The sequence below is a fragment of the Hemitrygon akajei genome, chromosome 31 (assembly GCF_048418815.1).
Source record: "Hemitrygon akajei chromosome 31, sHemAka1.3, whole genome shotgun sequence".
In the NCBI taxonomy this organism is placed as follows: domain Eukaryota; kingdom Metazoa; phylum Chordata; class Chondrichthyes; order Myliobatiformes; family Dasyatidae; genus Hemitrygon; species Hemitrygon akajei.
This window is the reverse complement of record NC_133154.1, coordinates 36,731,463-36,745,442: the sequence shown is the minus strand read 5'-3', so window position 1 is coordinate 36,745,442 and position 13,980 is coordinate 36,731,463.

Below are 13,980 nucleotides of genomic sequence, written 5' to 3'. Positions count from 1 at the left end.
TTTTGATCTCTTCCTTTTTCTTAATCATGTATTGAATCTTTCCGTAACTCAGACCCAAGCACTGGCTTCAGTTTTCCTTCTATTTCAGTCTGATGTTGTGTTTTATGGTGTCTATTAAGATCATGTGTATTATGTGTTTTCACAAACAATGCACAGTGGTCTTCCTGACTATAAATAAAAACTATAAATAGTTTTCGCTATAAATAAGAACTCATTTTCCCACTGTTCATTGAATTCACGCTTACTATCACTTTCTGCTTTTCTTTTGCACTTTGATGGGTAACTGAATGTAAAAACATGGCTTAATTTTCAAAAAAGTACAAAACTGCAAATGTTCACAAAGGACGAACAAAGCACAACTGCGTAGTGCACGAGTGTTGATTGTAAACTGACTGGCAAAAACCTGCGACGCACCGCTGGTGCAGACGCCCGGCTCCTCAGGATCAAACAAGTATCAAGCGTGTATTGAACAGTTATGGGACGACTGCAAAACAAAAGTCCTTCTTTCCTAGTTTGACTGAACATTTTTTTTAAATTGAAAACGGATTAATGTGAAAGAAGGTAACATTTGCCAAAAGATGTGCACGTACTAATAAAATCGCTAAAAATAATTGCTAAGTTTTAGATTTATTCTCAGTAAAACCCATTTCTAGCTCTGAGCTACCTGAATTCTTGTTATAGATTTTTTTTTCTACAAATTGGTTTTTGGTTAATACTTTTTGCGTGAGTAGGCTTACTTTTTTATTGTTATCACTGGGGTGCAATGCGCCATAGGTTGGCCATCCCTGCTTTAAACGGTCATCAATGTTCTTCATGGTGAGTAGTGGCTTTCTCCTTGCAGTCCTGTCATGCACACCATTGTTGTTCAGTGTTTGCCTGATGGTAGACTCATGAACACTGACATTAGCCACTGCAAGAGAGACCTGTAGCTCGTTAGATGTTACCCTGGGGTTCTTTATGACCTCCTGGAAAATTATGCATATTGCTCTTGGAGTGATTTCTGTTGGATTGACCACTCTAAGGAAGAGTAACAACAGTGTTGAATTTCCACCATCTGCCTGACTGTGGATTGGAGGAGCCCAAACTCTTTAGAAATGGTTTTGTGTCCTTTTCCAGCTTGGTGAGCATCAACAACTTGTTTTCATGAGGTCCTCAGAAATCTCCTTTGATCGAGACATGGCACACTTCCAAAAACCTGTGTGGTGAAGATCAGACTTTGTTAGTGAAGACCCAGGTTTATGTTCTTTAAATCAGGCAGGGCCTCCCACACTCACACCTGATTGTCATCCCATTAATTGAAACTCTAATTTCCCCTTTAAATGAACTGATAATCCTAGATGTTCACATACTTTTTCCAACAAATTAATGTAATATTGGATCATTTCTCTCAATAAATAAATGAACGAATATAATTTTTGTGTTATTACTTTAACTGGGTTCTCTTTATCTAGTTTTAGGACTTCTGTGAAGATCAGATCATATTTTAGGTCATATTTATGCAGAAATAGAGAAAATTCTAAAGAGTTTTACAAATTTTCAGAAAAAAAAATGTGGATGGTTCTTGTTGTGCCGAACTGGGTGGGATTCCACCCTCTGGTCCACATGTTTATCCTTGGGGTCATCGAGAAACTTAAGTTGCATTGGTTCTGTCCAGAAAGTCCATCTTCTGAGGTACGGAATCAGGTGTGGGAGGGGGGGTCCCATTCCCACAACCATGCGATTTTCCCCTGTTGAATATGGGATATCCTGCTCAGTGGAAAACTGCTGGCAAACCCCACTCAGAAGTTTCGGGACAAGGCCAGTATTTGTGCTCATCCCTGATAAATTGGTGGACAGCTGATGCAGGCCTTTTGATGAAGGCACGCCCACAGTAGCTGCTGGCCAATCAATTTAAACTCTAGAAACAAATCAGGAGTATAATTAGCTGTTCCTTAGATTTATTGCAAAAAGCATACAAGGATTTGTTGAAGGGAAATCATGTGATCTAATTTGATGAAGTCTGACAAGGGAAATTTGCTTAATGTACATGTGGACCTCCAAAGATATTTGATAAAGTGCCACATCCTAAGACTACTGGCTATTGAATAAAAGGATGTTATGGAGATGTGGAAAGAAAATCGGCTAAGTAACATAACAGAAAAGGAATTGAGAATAGTTTTTTGTTGGACTGGACTGGTGCACAATCAAATCCTTCAGAAGATGTTACTGGTAGGTTTTCGCAAATAAAAACGGCAGTGGCATTTTATTGTACTCCAGGCACTGAACACAAAGAGCTTTACATAATTATGTCATCACATCAGACCAGCTTCTTAACATGAACCCAAACTCATTGTCAGTAGTTGTGAATTATGTACATTACCAATTACATTACTCTACACTAGGAATAGGGTTTTCTTTATAGAATTTAGTGCACAATGTCTTATATTCTTCACATCAGTGAACTATGACTATCCTCATAGACATCAAACAGTCATAGACTGAATAGTGGAATGAGCAGATAAGTGACAGTTGAAATTTAATGACGAATCATACTTCACATTTCTCTTGTAAAAAGGTGAGGAGTAATATAAATTTGAGAGAACAACATTCTTTTTCTCAGGAGGGAAGATATACAGCTCAAGTATGCAAAGTTAATTGAAAGAGACAGGGCAGGTGGTGAAAATGTCTGAAAGCAAGCAGATGTTTGATAAGTTTCATAAATATAGAGGACAGGAATACGAGAGTAAAAGACTCGTGATGTATCTATGTGAAGTGCTAGTCCACAATTGTAGCATTGTTCTGTTCTGGGCACCATACTTTGGAAATGATGTGGACTTTCAAAAAGGTATCGTTGGATTCTGGTGTTTAACTCCTAGGTTCTTTTAGAAGTCAGGAATGCGGCATTATAACTAGTTGCTTCACAATCATTTTATGAAGAGTTAATAGAACAAGGAAAACGGAAACAAGATAGTGACAGGGATCTACTTGAAGAGAGGATCTAAAGAGAAGAAAGAAGGTGCCAAGCACAGAACAGCTACTATTCTACCATAGTCATACAATGCCTTGTAAAAGTATTCAGCCCCTAACCCTTTGTTCACATAAATGAGATTTAGAACCAAGGATTTTTCCACAGTAGAGGCCAAAAAGCATGAGAAACTAAAAATTCAAAACTTGAAATATAAGCAGTTCAAATATACTGTATTCATCTTCATTTACTCAGTACTTAGTTCAACCACCTCTCACAGCTATTACAGCCAACAATAGTCTCTTTGGATGTCTTATTAGCTTCACACATGATGGAGCAAGATTTGACCATTCCTCCTCGAAAAATTGCTCGGGCTGTGCCAGGTTAGTTAGGGAGCAGCGATCAGCAGGAATCTTGAGGTCATGCTAGTGACGTTTGATCAGGTTAAGGTTAGGACTCTATAACTACGCAACTCAAAGACACTAATTTTCTTTATTTGAAGCTGTTTTATGGTTATTTTGGCAGTGTGATTTGGGTTGTTGTCATGAAAGACAAACTTCATCTCTAGTTTTAAGCTTTCTGGCAGAGGCTAGAAACTCTTTATCCAGGATCTTTACAGTATCTTCTAAGTGATGCTATGAAAGTTGTTATGGGCAAGGATATGTATTTTTTATAATGCCAGGGCTTCTTACTTGCTACTCTTCCATGAATACCCTTTTTGTGCAAGACCTTAGAGATTGTGGAGCCATAAACTTCATCTCCAGTTGCAGCCACTAACTGCAGCATACTAAGAGTGACTGTTGGCATCACAGTGGTCTCTCTTACAAGCACCATTCTTCTCTGATGACTAAGTTTAGAGGGGCAGCCTGACCTAGGCAACGTGGCTGTGATTTCATGATGGACTACACAGAGCTCTGAGGTATGTTCATTGCTTTCGAGATGGTCTTGTACCCTTCCCCAGATTTGTACTTCTCTATTATCATTTCCCTGACTTGTCTTGAATGTTCTTGTCTTCATTTTGTTTTGGTCTGTGAAAATCTACTATAGTGTTGGACCTTAGGGATAGAGGGGGTATTCTTATGAATTCATTGAAAACAGATGATCATCTAATCTTCTACATCATTAAGTTGGGTGAGTTGGGAAGGTAATGCAGTATATTGCAGCTGAGGAAAGTTAGCACAGTAATTACAAAGGATGAATATTTTTTCAGCCTCACAATTTTGGTTTCTAATTTTTAGTTGACAGGTTTAGTAATTTTTCATTGGATTTGACATGATGTTCTGTAGGTTAGTTCAAAAATATCCTACTTCAATATGCTTTAAATTTAGAAGATGGGACAGTAAAATGTGATCATTGTTTTGGGGCTGAATACTTTTTCAAGGTACTGTAAGACAAATTGTATTTTAATTAAAAAGTAATAATAATCCAAATAGAAAATATTTATTCAATACTATAGTAAAAAAAGTTAACCAATGAGAAAATACTAGTGACTTAATGCAGTACAAAGCTTCCTGGTGTAGCCCTAGAGTCATATTAAACTGTTAAGGCTACCTTAAGACAAGGTTGGATATATTTTTTGCATAGTAGGGGAATTAAGTGTTACAGGGGAAAAGACAAGTAGGTGGAGTCCATGGCCAGGTCAGCCATGATCCAACCTACTGCAATTTTTTGAGGAAATTACAAACAGGGTAGACAAAGGAGATGCAATAAATGTGGTGTACTTAGATTTTCCGAAGGTCTTTAACAAGGTGCCACACATGAGACTGTTGGTAAGATAAGATCCCATGGAATTGCAGGGGAATTACTAGCATGAGTGGAGCATTGGCTGATTGTCAGAAAACAGAGTGGGAATAAAGGGATCCTATTCTGGCTGGCTGCACGTTACCAGTGGAGTTCCACAGGGGTCAGTGTTGGGACTGCTGCTTTTTACGATATATGTCAATGATTTGGACTTGGGATTCATGGATTTGCGGCTAAATTTGCCGATGATACAAAGATAGGTGGAGGAGCAGGTAGTGTTGAGGAAACAGAGAACCTGAAGAGAGACTTAGATAGTTTAGAGGAATAGGTAAATAAGTGGCAAATGAAATACAATGTTGGAAAATGCATGGTCATGTACTTTGGTGGAAGAAATAAATGGGCAGACTATTATTTAGATGGGAGAGAATTCAAAATGCAGAGAAGCAAAGGTTCTTGGGAGTCCTTGTGCAGGATACCCTAAAGGTTAACCTTCAGGTTGAGTTGGTTGTGAAGAAGGCAAATGCAATGTTGGCATTCATTTCTAGAGGTATAGAATATAAGAGCAGGGATGAGCGAGACCCGACGCATATTGGGGGACCGCTTCGTCGAGCACCTCCGCTCCGTCTGCAACAACAGACAGGATCTCCCGGTTGCCACCCACTTCAACTCTGCTTCGCATTCCCATTCGGATATGTCCATACATGGCCTCCTCTACTGCCATGATGAGGCCAAACTCAGGCTGGAGGAGCAACACCTCATATACCGTCTGGGTAGTCTCCAGCCCTTTGGTATGAACATCGAATTCTCCAACTTCTGGTAATTTCCTCCCTCTCCCTTCCACCATCCCAGTTTCACTCTGTCTCCTCTTCTAGCTGCCTATCACCTCTCTCATGATTCTGCCTTCTTCTACTACCCATAGTGCTATCCCCTTAGATTCCTTCTTCACCTCTCCTGCCTATCCCCTCCCCCACCCCCTGATCTTTCCTCTGATTGGTTTTCCACCCTCCCCCCACCTTCTTTATGGGGCCCCTGCCCCCTCCTTCTTCAGTCCTGACGAAGGGTTTCGGCCCAAAATGTTGACTGCTCATTTCAATGGATGCTGCCCAACCTGCTGAGTTCATCCAGCTTGCATTAGGGTTGATTTGACCACAGCATCTGCAGTATACTTTGTGTTAAGAGCAGGGATGTGATGTTGAGGCTTTATAAGGCACTCGTGAGACTACACAGAGTATTATGTGCAGTTTTGGGCTCCTTATTTTAGAAAGGATATACTGACAATTAAGGAGGTTCAGAGAAGATTCACAAAAATGATTCCAGGAATGAAAGGGTTACCATATGAGGAACATCTGGCAGCTCTTGGGTTGTATTCCCTGGAGTTTAGGAGAATGGGGGGGGGGGGGGGCGGAATCTAACATTCCAAATGTTAAAAGGCCTGAACAAATTAGATATGACAAAGTTATTTCCCATGGTAGGGGAGTCCAGAACAAGAGGGCATGACTTCAGGAGAAATTAATTTAGTCAGAGGGTGCTAAGTCTCCACCAATATAATTACAAGTCAGGACAGTACACATCTTGGACCTGCCAGTGGTGGTGCTCCCGTTTACCTCTTGTCCAGCTAGCTGGTAGTGGCATCAGCGCCAGACTTCAGAGCAAGGAGTTCGAATCCAGCCGGCTCCCTTGCACGCTTTCCATCCGGGCTGGGTTAAGCGTCGAGCTAGCAACTCAGCCTTGTAAAAATAAGAAAGTCTGCTAAAAAAACAAAACACCATAACGATGGTGCCCCGATGACTCCACTTGGAGTTAAGGGCTTTCTCCTTCTTCTTCAGATTCAGTTTATTGTCATTTAGAAACCACAAATGTAAGGCAGTTAAAAAATGAGACAACATTCCTCCAGAATGTTATCACAAAAACACATGACAAAACAGACTACACCAGAAAATCTACATAACGTTTGGCAATCCCCAATCCAGAGTCCGGAGAGGCTGCTGCGTATTAATATCGCGCTACCATCTTAGCGCGTTCCCCAGAAAGGAGCTCCAATCCCACCAGACAAACAAGACCAAAAACTAAAGCTACAAGACCTGCACAAAACCACATAGTTACAACATATAGTTACAACAGTGCAAACAATAGCATAGTTGATAAAAAAAAACAGACCATGGGCACAGTAAAAATAGTCCAAAGATGTTAAAAGACTATAAGTTCAAAAGAAACCACCACACAGTTTCCAGAAGTCCTCAGGGTCCCAATAGACTTGTCATCTCACGTCGGCGGCAGAAGGGAATACCCCCGCTATGGACTTGCACGGTGCCGCCCAACCCAGCCTCGCAGATGCAGCACACACTGAAAGCGACCTGACCGCAGCGGACTCCGAGTCCGTCGAACCTCCGAGCCTCCAACCATCCCCTCCGGCACAGCTTCTCTGAGCACCATCCTCTGCCGAGCATATTAAGACGGCCCCGCCAACGGCCATCGGCAACGCGACCAAGGACTGGGGGCCTGTTCTTCCCAGCAGAGTCCCGGACCTCACAGCAGCAGCAGCAATGAAGAAGGCCTTCCTGGAGATTTCCCGATGTTCCTCCGTGCTCCCACGTCCATTTTTCATCCATTTATGATTGCGCATGGCACCCCGCTTCACAAATAACAGATAATCAGCTCTGGAGTGGCTGCTGCAAGTTGTGGTTTGCCGCCACCTTGTCCTTCTTGGTGTTAGAGATTGCAGGTTTAGAAGGAGCTCCGGGAGGCAGCCTGGCTGAACAACTGCAGTATGTAACTGCATTTTGTAAGTGGTACACACTGTAGTCATTGTACACCAGTAGAGAAGGAAATGAGAGACTGGAGAAGCTAGGATTGTTTTTTGAACGGAGGAGGTTATGAGGGAATCTAGAAGACGACTTTAAAGAACATTAAGGAATTGACAGTAGATAGAGAGAAACTGTTCCCATTAATGGAGGGATCAAGAACATAAAATGAAGGCACTTGTTGAAAACAACAAGAGATAAATGGTGTTGCTAAATTTAACTGTGGCATATTAAAGGATGCTCAGTATGACAGGAAAGAATTTGTGGGGCTTTTTGGTGAAAACAAGGGAGTGTGACTACATGGAACAGGTTCAGGGTCAGTGGGTGAAGTCCCGCCTTCTACTGTTTCTGTTCTGTGACTCTCATCCTGTTGGGCAGGGAGATCCAGGATTTAGAACAAGTGCTGAATGAAGGGCCATTGTTAAAATTCTAAGTCGAGGCAGTGAGACACTTTAAGGAAACCTGCAGATGGTCTTTCCAGGTGATCAGAGGAAAACACAGTAGTATAGTGGTTAGAGCAAAGTTTTACAGCATGTCAGCTGAAAGATCAGAGTTTTTACAATGTAAGGGATTTGTACATTCTTCCCGTGACCACGTGGGTTCCATCTGGGTACTCCTGTTTCTCCCCATTCAAAGATACAAGGGTTAAAGTTAGTGAGTTGTGGGAATGCAATGTTGGCGCTGGAAGGCTCCCTAAAGGGCTGCCTAGCACAATCCTTTGATGTGATTTTATGCAAGTGACACATTTCACTGTATGTTTCGAGATACATGTGATAAATAAATCTAAAGCTAATCTTAAAATCTTGAGACCTTGCGGTCAAGATGGCCCAAGCGAACAACGATTCTCAGGTGACATCTTCCAGATAGCAAATCTCTGAAATTATTTCTTTTTTTCTATGCCTTCTGCTTGTACTTTTTTGTCTTGTTTGTGTTACAGAAACTGTGGGAGCCTGTGACATGCAGTTTGGCATTCAATTGAATGATCTAGTGCTCTAGTGTGCCCAGAGAACTGCCTCATAGAGATCAGAGACATGGACCCGAAAAGGACTGAGAACACGAGCTGAGTAGTGGAAAAGATCAGAGGTAGGACATGGGGTTATGAACGACTCCATCTCGAAGCAGCAAGGAAGATTGAAGCATCAAGGTGAATCGGGAGGGGTCAGCAATTGTTCCCAATGGAGGCCACTGAAGTGAATGCAGAGAACGTCAGCAATTGCTCCCAACAGAAGTTTTCGAACCGGGCGCAAGTTCTGAGTCACGGAAGGGCTGTTTGATGTTCTCGAATTTATGTGATTGGGCTGTATTTTATATTAGTTTCCTTCAGTTTTTCGGTGTTTTCTTTCCTGTGGCCAATTGGCGAGTGAGTGATCTGTTAGGTGTAGGTATGTGTGTGCCTATAGTTACTGTTCATTTTTGCGAATGAGGGGGTCAGAGCTTGTTACTGTTGCTAATTTTTCTGTGCGGATGTGGGGGTGGAGATTTGTTGCTATCTTCACTGTTTTGTTTCTGCGGGGTGGGAGAGTTTGGGGTTTGCAAGTTGTTTTTTTTTCTTTTTCGTGCGGGGTGGGTCAACTGGCCTGGGTTGTCCTGTTGACACATCACACAGTAGTGAGATGCCACTGTCACCAAGAGCAATGTTCACCCATTTCAATTGTGTCTGTCGAACGCAGTGCCTGCCCGCTCAAGTCCGAGACCTGGTCTGCCACCAGCTGAGTATAGTCCACACCCAAATGGACAGCACCAGTGAAGGACCAGAAAAGGCAGTCAGCCATAAGGTTATGCTTCCCTGCACCATGCGGGATATCTGTGGTGAACTCTGAAATAAAAGGAAGATGGTGCTGCTGTCAAGCAGACCAAAGTTCAGAGACCTTAGCCATGGTGAATGTTAAGGGCTTTCGATCCACAAAAGCCGTAAATAGATGGCTTCTAGGAGAAAGCAAAATGTACCAAGTACAAGTCAAGTCAAGTCAAGTCACTTTTATTGTCATTTCGACCATAACTGCTGGTACAGTACATAGTAAAAATGAGACAATGTTTTTCAGGACCATGGTGTTACATGACACAGTACAAAAACTAGACTGAACTATGTAAAAAAAACACAGAGAAAGCTACACTAGACTACAGACCTATACAGGACTGTGTAAAGTGCACAAAAACAGTGCAGGCATTACAATAAATAATAAACAGGACAATAGGGCCAGCCGAGAAGCTTACAGTTGAACATGCTGTATTTGCACTTGCTGGTGGTTAAAAAAGGCCAGTGGCTGCCAAACACCATTGACCAACAATGCACCACAATCCAACACTTCCATGGTGAGAGTGATCAGTACATCTGGGAACACCTTGGACCTGTCCTCCATCCAGTCCATGGATGATTTGCTCTTAGGGGCCTTGTAGAAGGGGGGTATGAGCTGAGCCGCTCTGATGACGAAACAGTGATATAAGTTCACCATGCCCAAAACTCCTGCCGGGCTTTAACAGTGACTGGCCTAGGGAAATGCTTAATGGCCTCAACTTTAGCCAGCAGAGAAACTGCCCCTGCTGCATTGATGTGGTGTCTGAGGATCACAGATAGTCAAAACTGGCACTTTGCCAGGCTGTCAATAAGCCCGTGCTGACTAAGGCATTCGAGAAGGATTCTCCAGTGTAGGAGATGTTCATCCCTAGAAGAGCTGGCTACCAAAATGTCGTCTAGGTAAACAAATAGGAATGGCAAATCCCTGAGAACACGTCAATGAGGCGCTGACAGGTCTGGGCCAAATGGCATTTGGAACTCAAACAAACTAAACAGTGTAATAACAGCTGTTTTAGGAATGTCACTTAGGTGGACAAGGACCTGGTGATAACCATGAATGAGGTCCACCTTCGAGAAAATAATTTTCCCTGTGAGGTGGGCAGAGAAATCCTGGATGTGCAGGTTAGAGTTTCGGTCAGGAGCCATGACGTTGTTGAGGCGGCGGTAATCACCACATGGATGCCCCCTGCACAATGTGGAGAGGGGAAGCCCATGGACTTCTAGACCGCCTGACGATGCCCAGGTGCTCCATGGCATCAAACTCAGCCTTGGCGATGGCTAACTTCTCCAGATCGAGGCACCTGGCATGGACGTGAATGGGCAAGCCAATGGTGAGGATGTGGTGCTCCACCCCATGTTTAGAGGTAGAGGAGAAGGTGGACTTGTCAGTGGTGGAAAGGGCGAAGGACAACTTTGAAGTGCCAGTGGCGCTGAGTGTGCCAGATTGTGAGTAGAAAATCTCTGCGTTGACGAGGCACCAGTTCTGGACATTAACGAGAAGGCTGTTGACACAGAGGAAGTCGTCCCCTGGCAGGGGTATAGACAGTGCTACCAACACAAAATTCCAGCAGAACTTCTGCCCATTAAAGCACAGCGCCACCTCACGCTTACCAAGAGTCCAGATGGCACTGCTGTTTGCAGCCTCAAGAGACTGTCCATATTTCCCACTTCATATGTCCAATTAGATGTGGGAGGATGGTCAGCTGAGTTGCACGTGTCACAGAAGAAACAATGCCCAGTAACAGTCTGCAATGGACAACAAACTGCCTGACCTGCCGACCCTCATAGCAGCGAACGAGTGCCAACCGTTCTGTTTCCCAACTCCTTGAACCTTCAGTTGGGCAACACTTGTTAGCTCTTGGCCCAAACCTCGCATGGTAGAAGCACAGGGTAGGAGACCGTTGTTGAATTGCTGTGAGTGTCTCATGTTCAGGTGGCAGCAAAGTCGTCCAGCTGCATGGCCACATAGGCCCTAGGTGACGGAAAACACCTCGTCAGCCTTTCTCCCCTCAAAGACCTCCGGGCTCTAGTGAGAATCAGCCAGAGCTGACTGCACCTTGCCTGGTAGTTGTTGCAGGAAAAGCTCTCTGAAGATGAAACACAGTTGATATCCGCCAAGGAGGGCCAACATGTGGTCCATCAACTCCAATGGTTTGAAGTCATCTAAGCCGGACAGTGAGAGGAGCTGACAGCCGCGCTCAGACTTGGAAAGTTCTAGAAGGAGTTGCTTAAGAGTCTCATGCCTGCTGACTTCCGTGGGGTGCTGTAAGACGCTCGTCACCCCGGTGACATAGAGCTGTCTAATGCTGCAACGACGTAATATTTTGTGTCATCTTGCAAGATTCCCCACACTGAACTGGGCCTCTGCCTGAGTGAATCAAATGGCAGCATGTTCCTGCCAGAATTCAGGGAGCTTGAGAGCAACGGTGTTTGCAGTCACGATTGTAAGATGAGCAAAATCACTCCGGAATCATCTGGAGGAGTGTCGGAGTCACTAATGTAGGAGTGTTGACAAAAATTGACACGAGTGTAATTACTTCTAACGTACATTTTACTCTACCAGCAAACACATGGTGATATCGTAAATATGTAAGAAAAATAGCCCCCCCCTCAAATGTAATAACATATGACATAACATGCAACGTACGCTGCGAGCTTAACCTTTAACAGTCGGGGTGAATTCTGCCTAGTGAAATTAAGGAGTCCCTACATTCACTTGGGTGTAGAATTGAATATTTTATTTGTGAAGTTATAAAATTGTAATTGTAAGGCATGATGGAAAGGCTTAAAGAAGGAATTGTACAGCTAACATGTAAACCAGACACATTGGTGTTTCTGTTTACTGCGATAAGGATTTTTATTTCTCTGTGAAATGCTGCAGAACTGAAGCAAACATAAATCGCTTTGGTGAAAAGGATTTCCCTAAAGCAGTTAGGCTGTTGTTCAAAGATTAGCAACAGACAAACCAAACTAAATCTGCATAGTCATTGTTGATGAAGTTGAAGGGGAAAACGAGCAATTGTTTCACTAGTTTAATGCTCTGCAGGAAGAATATGACAGATGGGTGAGAACAATTTGTCTGAGGAGGTAATGGTAAACTATGAACAAAGCTAACACGAGGAAATCTGCAGATGCTGGAAATTCAAACAACACACACAAAATGCTGGTGAAACACAGCAGGCCAGGCAGCATCTATAAGGAGAAGCACTGTCGACGTTTCGGGCCGAGACCCTTCGTCAGGACCCAGCCCAAAACGTCGACAGTGCTTCTCCTTATAGATGCTGCCTGGCCTGCTGTGTTTCACCAGCATTTTGTGTGTGTTGTTCCAGTGAGGTGCTGAACGGTTGGAGCTAACAGGTTACCTCTGATCTGCAATGACAAGGACAATATGCTGGAGAAACTCAGCATCCATGGAAAGGAATAAAGAGTCAACATTTCAATCAAAGACCCTTCATCAGGACTAGAAAGAGGAAAGAAACTAGAATAAGATGGTAGGGGAGGGGGAAGGTGTATATGCGAGAAGGTGATAGGTGAAGCCACGAGGGGGAAAGTAGGTGGGTAGGGAGGAAGGTGAAGTGAGAAGCTGGAGAAGGTAGGTAGAAAGGTAAAGGGCTGAAAAAGGAGGGATCTGATAGGAGAGTAGACAGTGGGAGAAAGAGAAGGAGGGATACTAGAAGGAGGTGATCAACACACAGGCTCAAGGACCACAATGAGAAACAGCACAAATAAAAGATGCAGTGTCAGCCAAGACCTGTGAGTTAATTGTCAACTATGATCTGTTAAGTGTGGATCTCTGTAGTTAAACTCTGTCCTTTATAGAAAAATCACTGGTTGCGGCTCACTTTGGCTTCATTGTTGTGCTTAACTTGTGTATAATTTATGTTCTGTGTTTTCAGGATCTACGTGATGATGCTGCAATGTTTTTTTAATTGTCCTTGTACTCACCGTACTTGTGTACATGACAATAAACTTGACCAGGAATCATTCCAATCTTTGTAGTAATTACCTTACCTACTGGGTGGGTTTTGTGAATCTGGGGAGTTGAATCACAAGTCACTGCTTCCACTGAACGTCCAATGATATAGGGCTCAATGTTGAATAACTGCCAGGCCTTCTCAGCTACTCTGAGCTGAAATCTCCCACAGTCAGGCCCGGACAGGGCTCTAAACTATCTTCTGGAATGGCCACTTTGAGGAAAATCAGGGTTGGCCTTTCGGTCCTGCTCACACATAGTGATCGAGTTGCCAGGCATTAGCCATGGGTAAATTCATTAACCTCTGAAACAAAGGGTTGTGAGTTCAGATCCCACCCTGGAGACTTGAGCATTGAGCCCACAATTTTGTGCCAACCTTTTAACCCTTCCTTCCCTCATAGCCCTCCATTTTTCTATCATCCATGTGCCTATCTTAAGTTTTTTTAAATTAAAAAATGATTTTTATCTGCTTCTACCACCCTCCACTGGCAGGGCATTATTCACATACACTATTCTGTGTAAAGAGCTTACCCGACACCAAATCCACTATAGTTTCCTCCAATCACTGTCAAATTATCCCACTTCATTAGCCATTTCCACCCTGGGGGAGGGGGGGGGGTCTCTGACTGTCCACTTGATCTATGCCTCTTATCATCTTGCCACTCATCATCCTCCTCCTTTCCAAAGGGAAAGCCCTAGCTTGCTCAACCTATCCTCCGAATACATG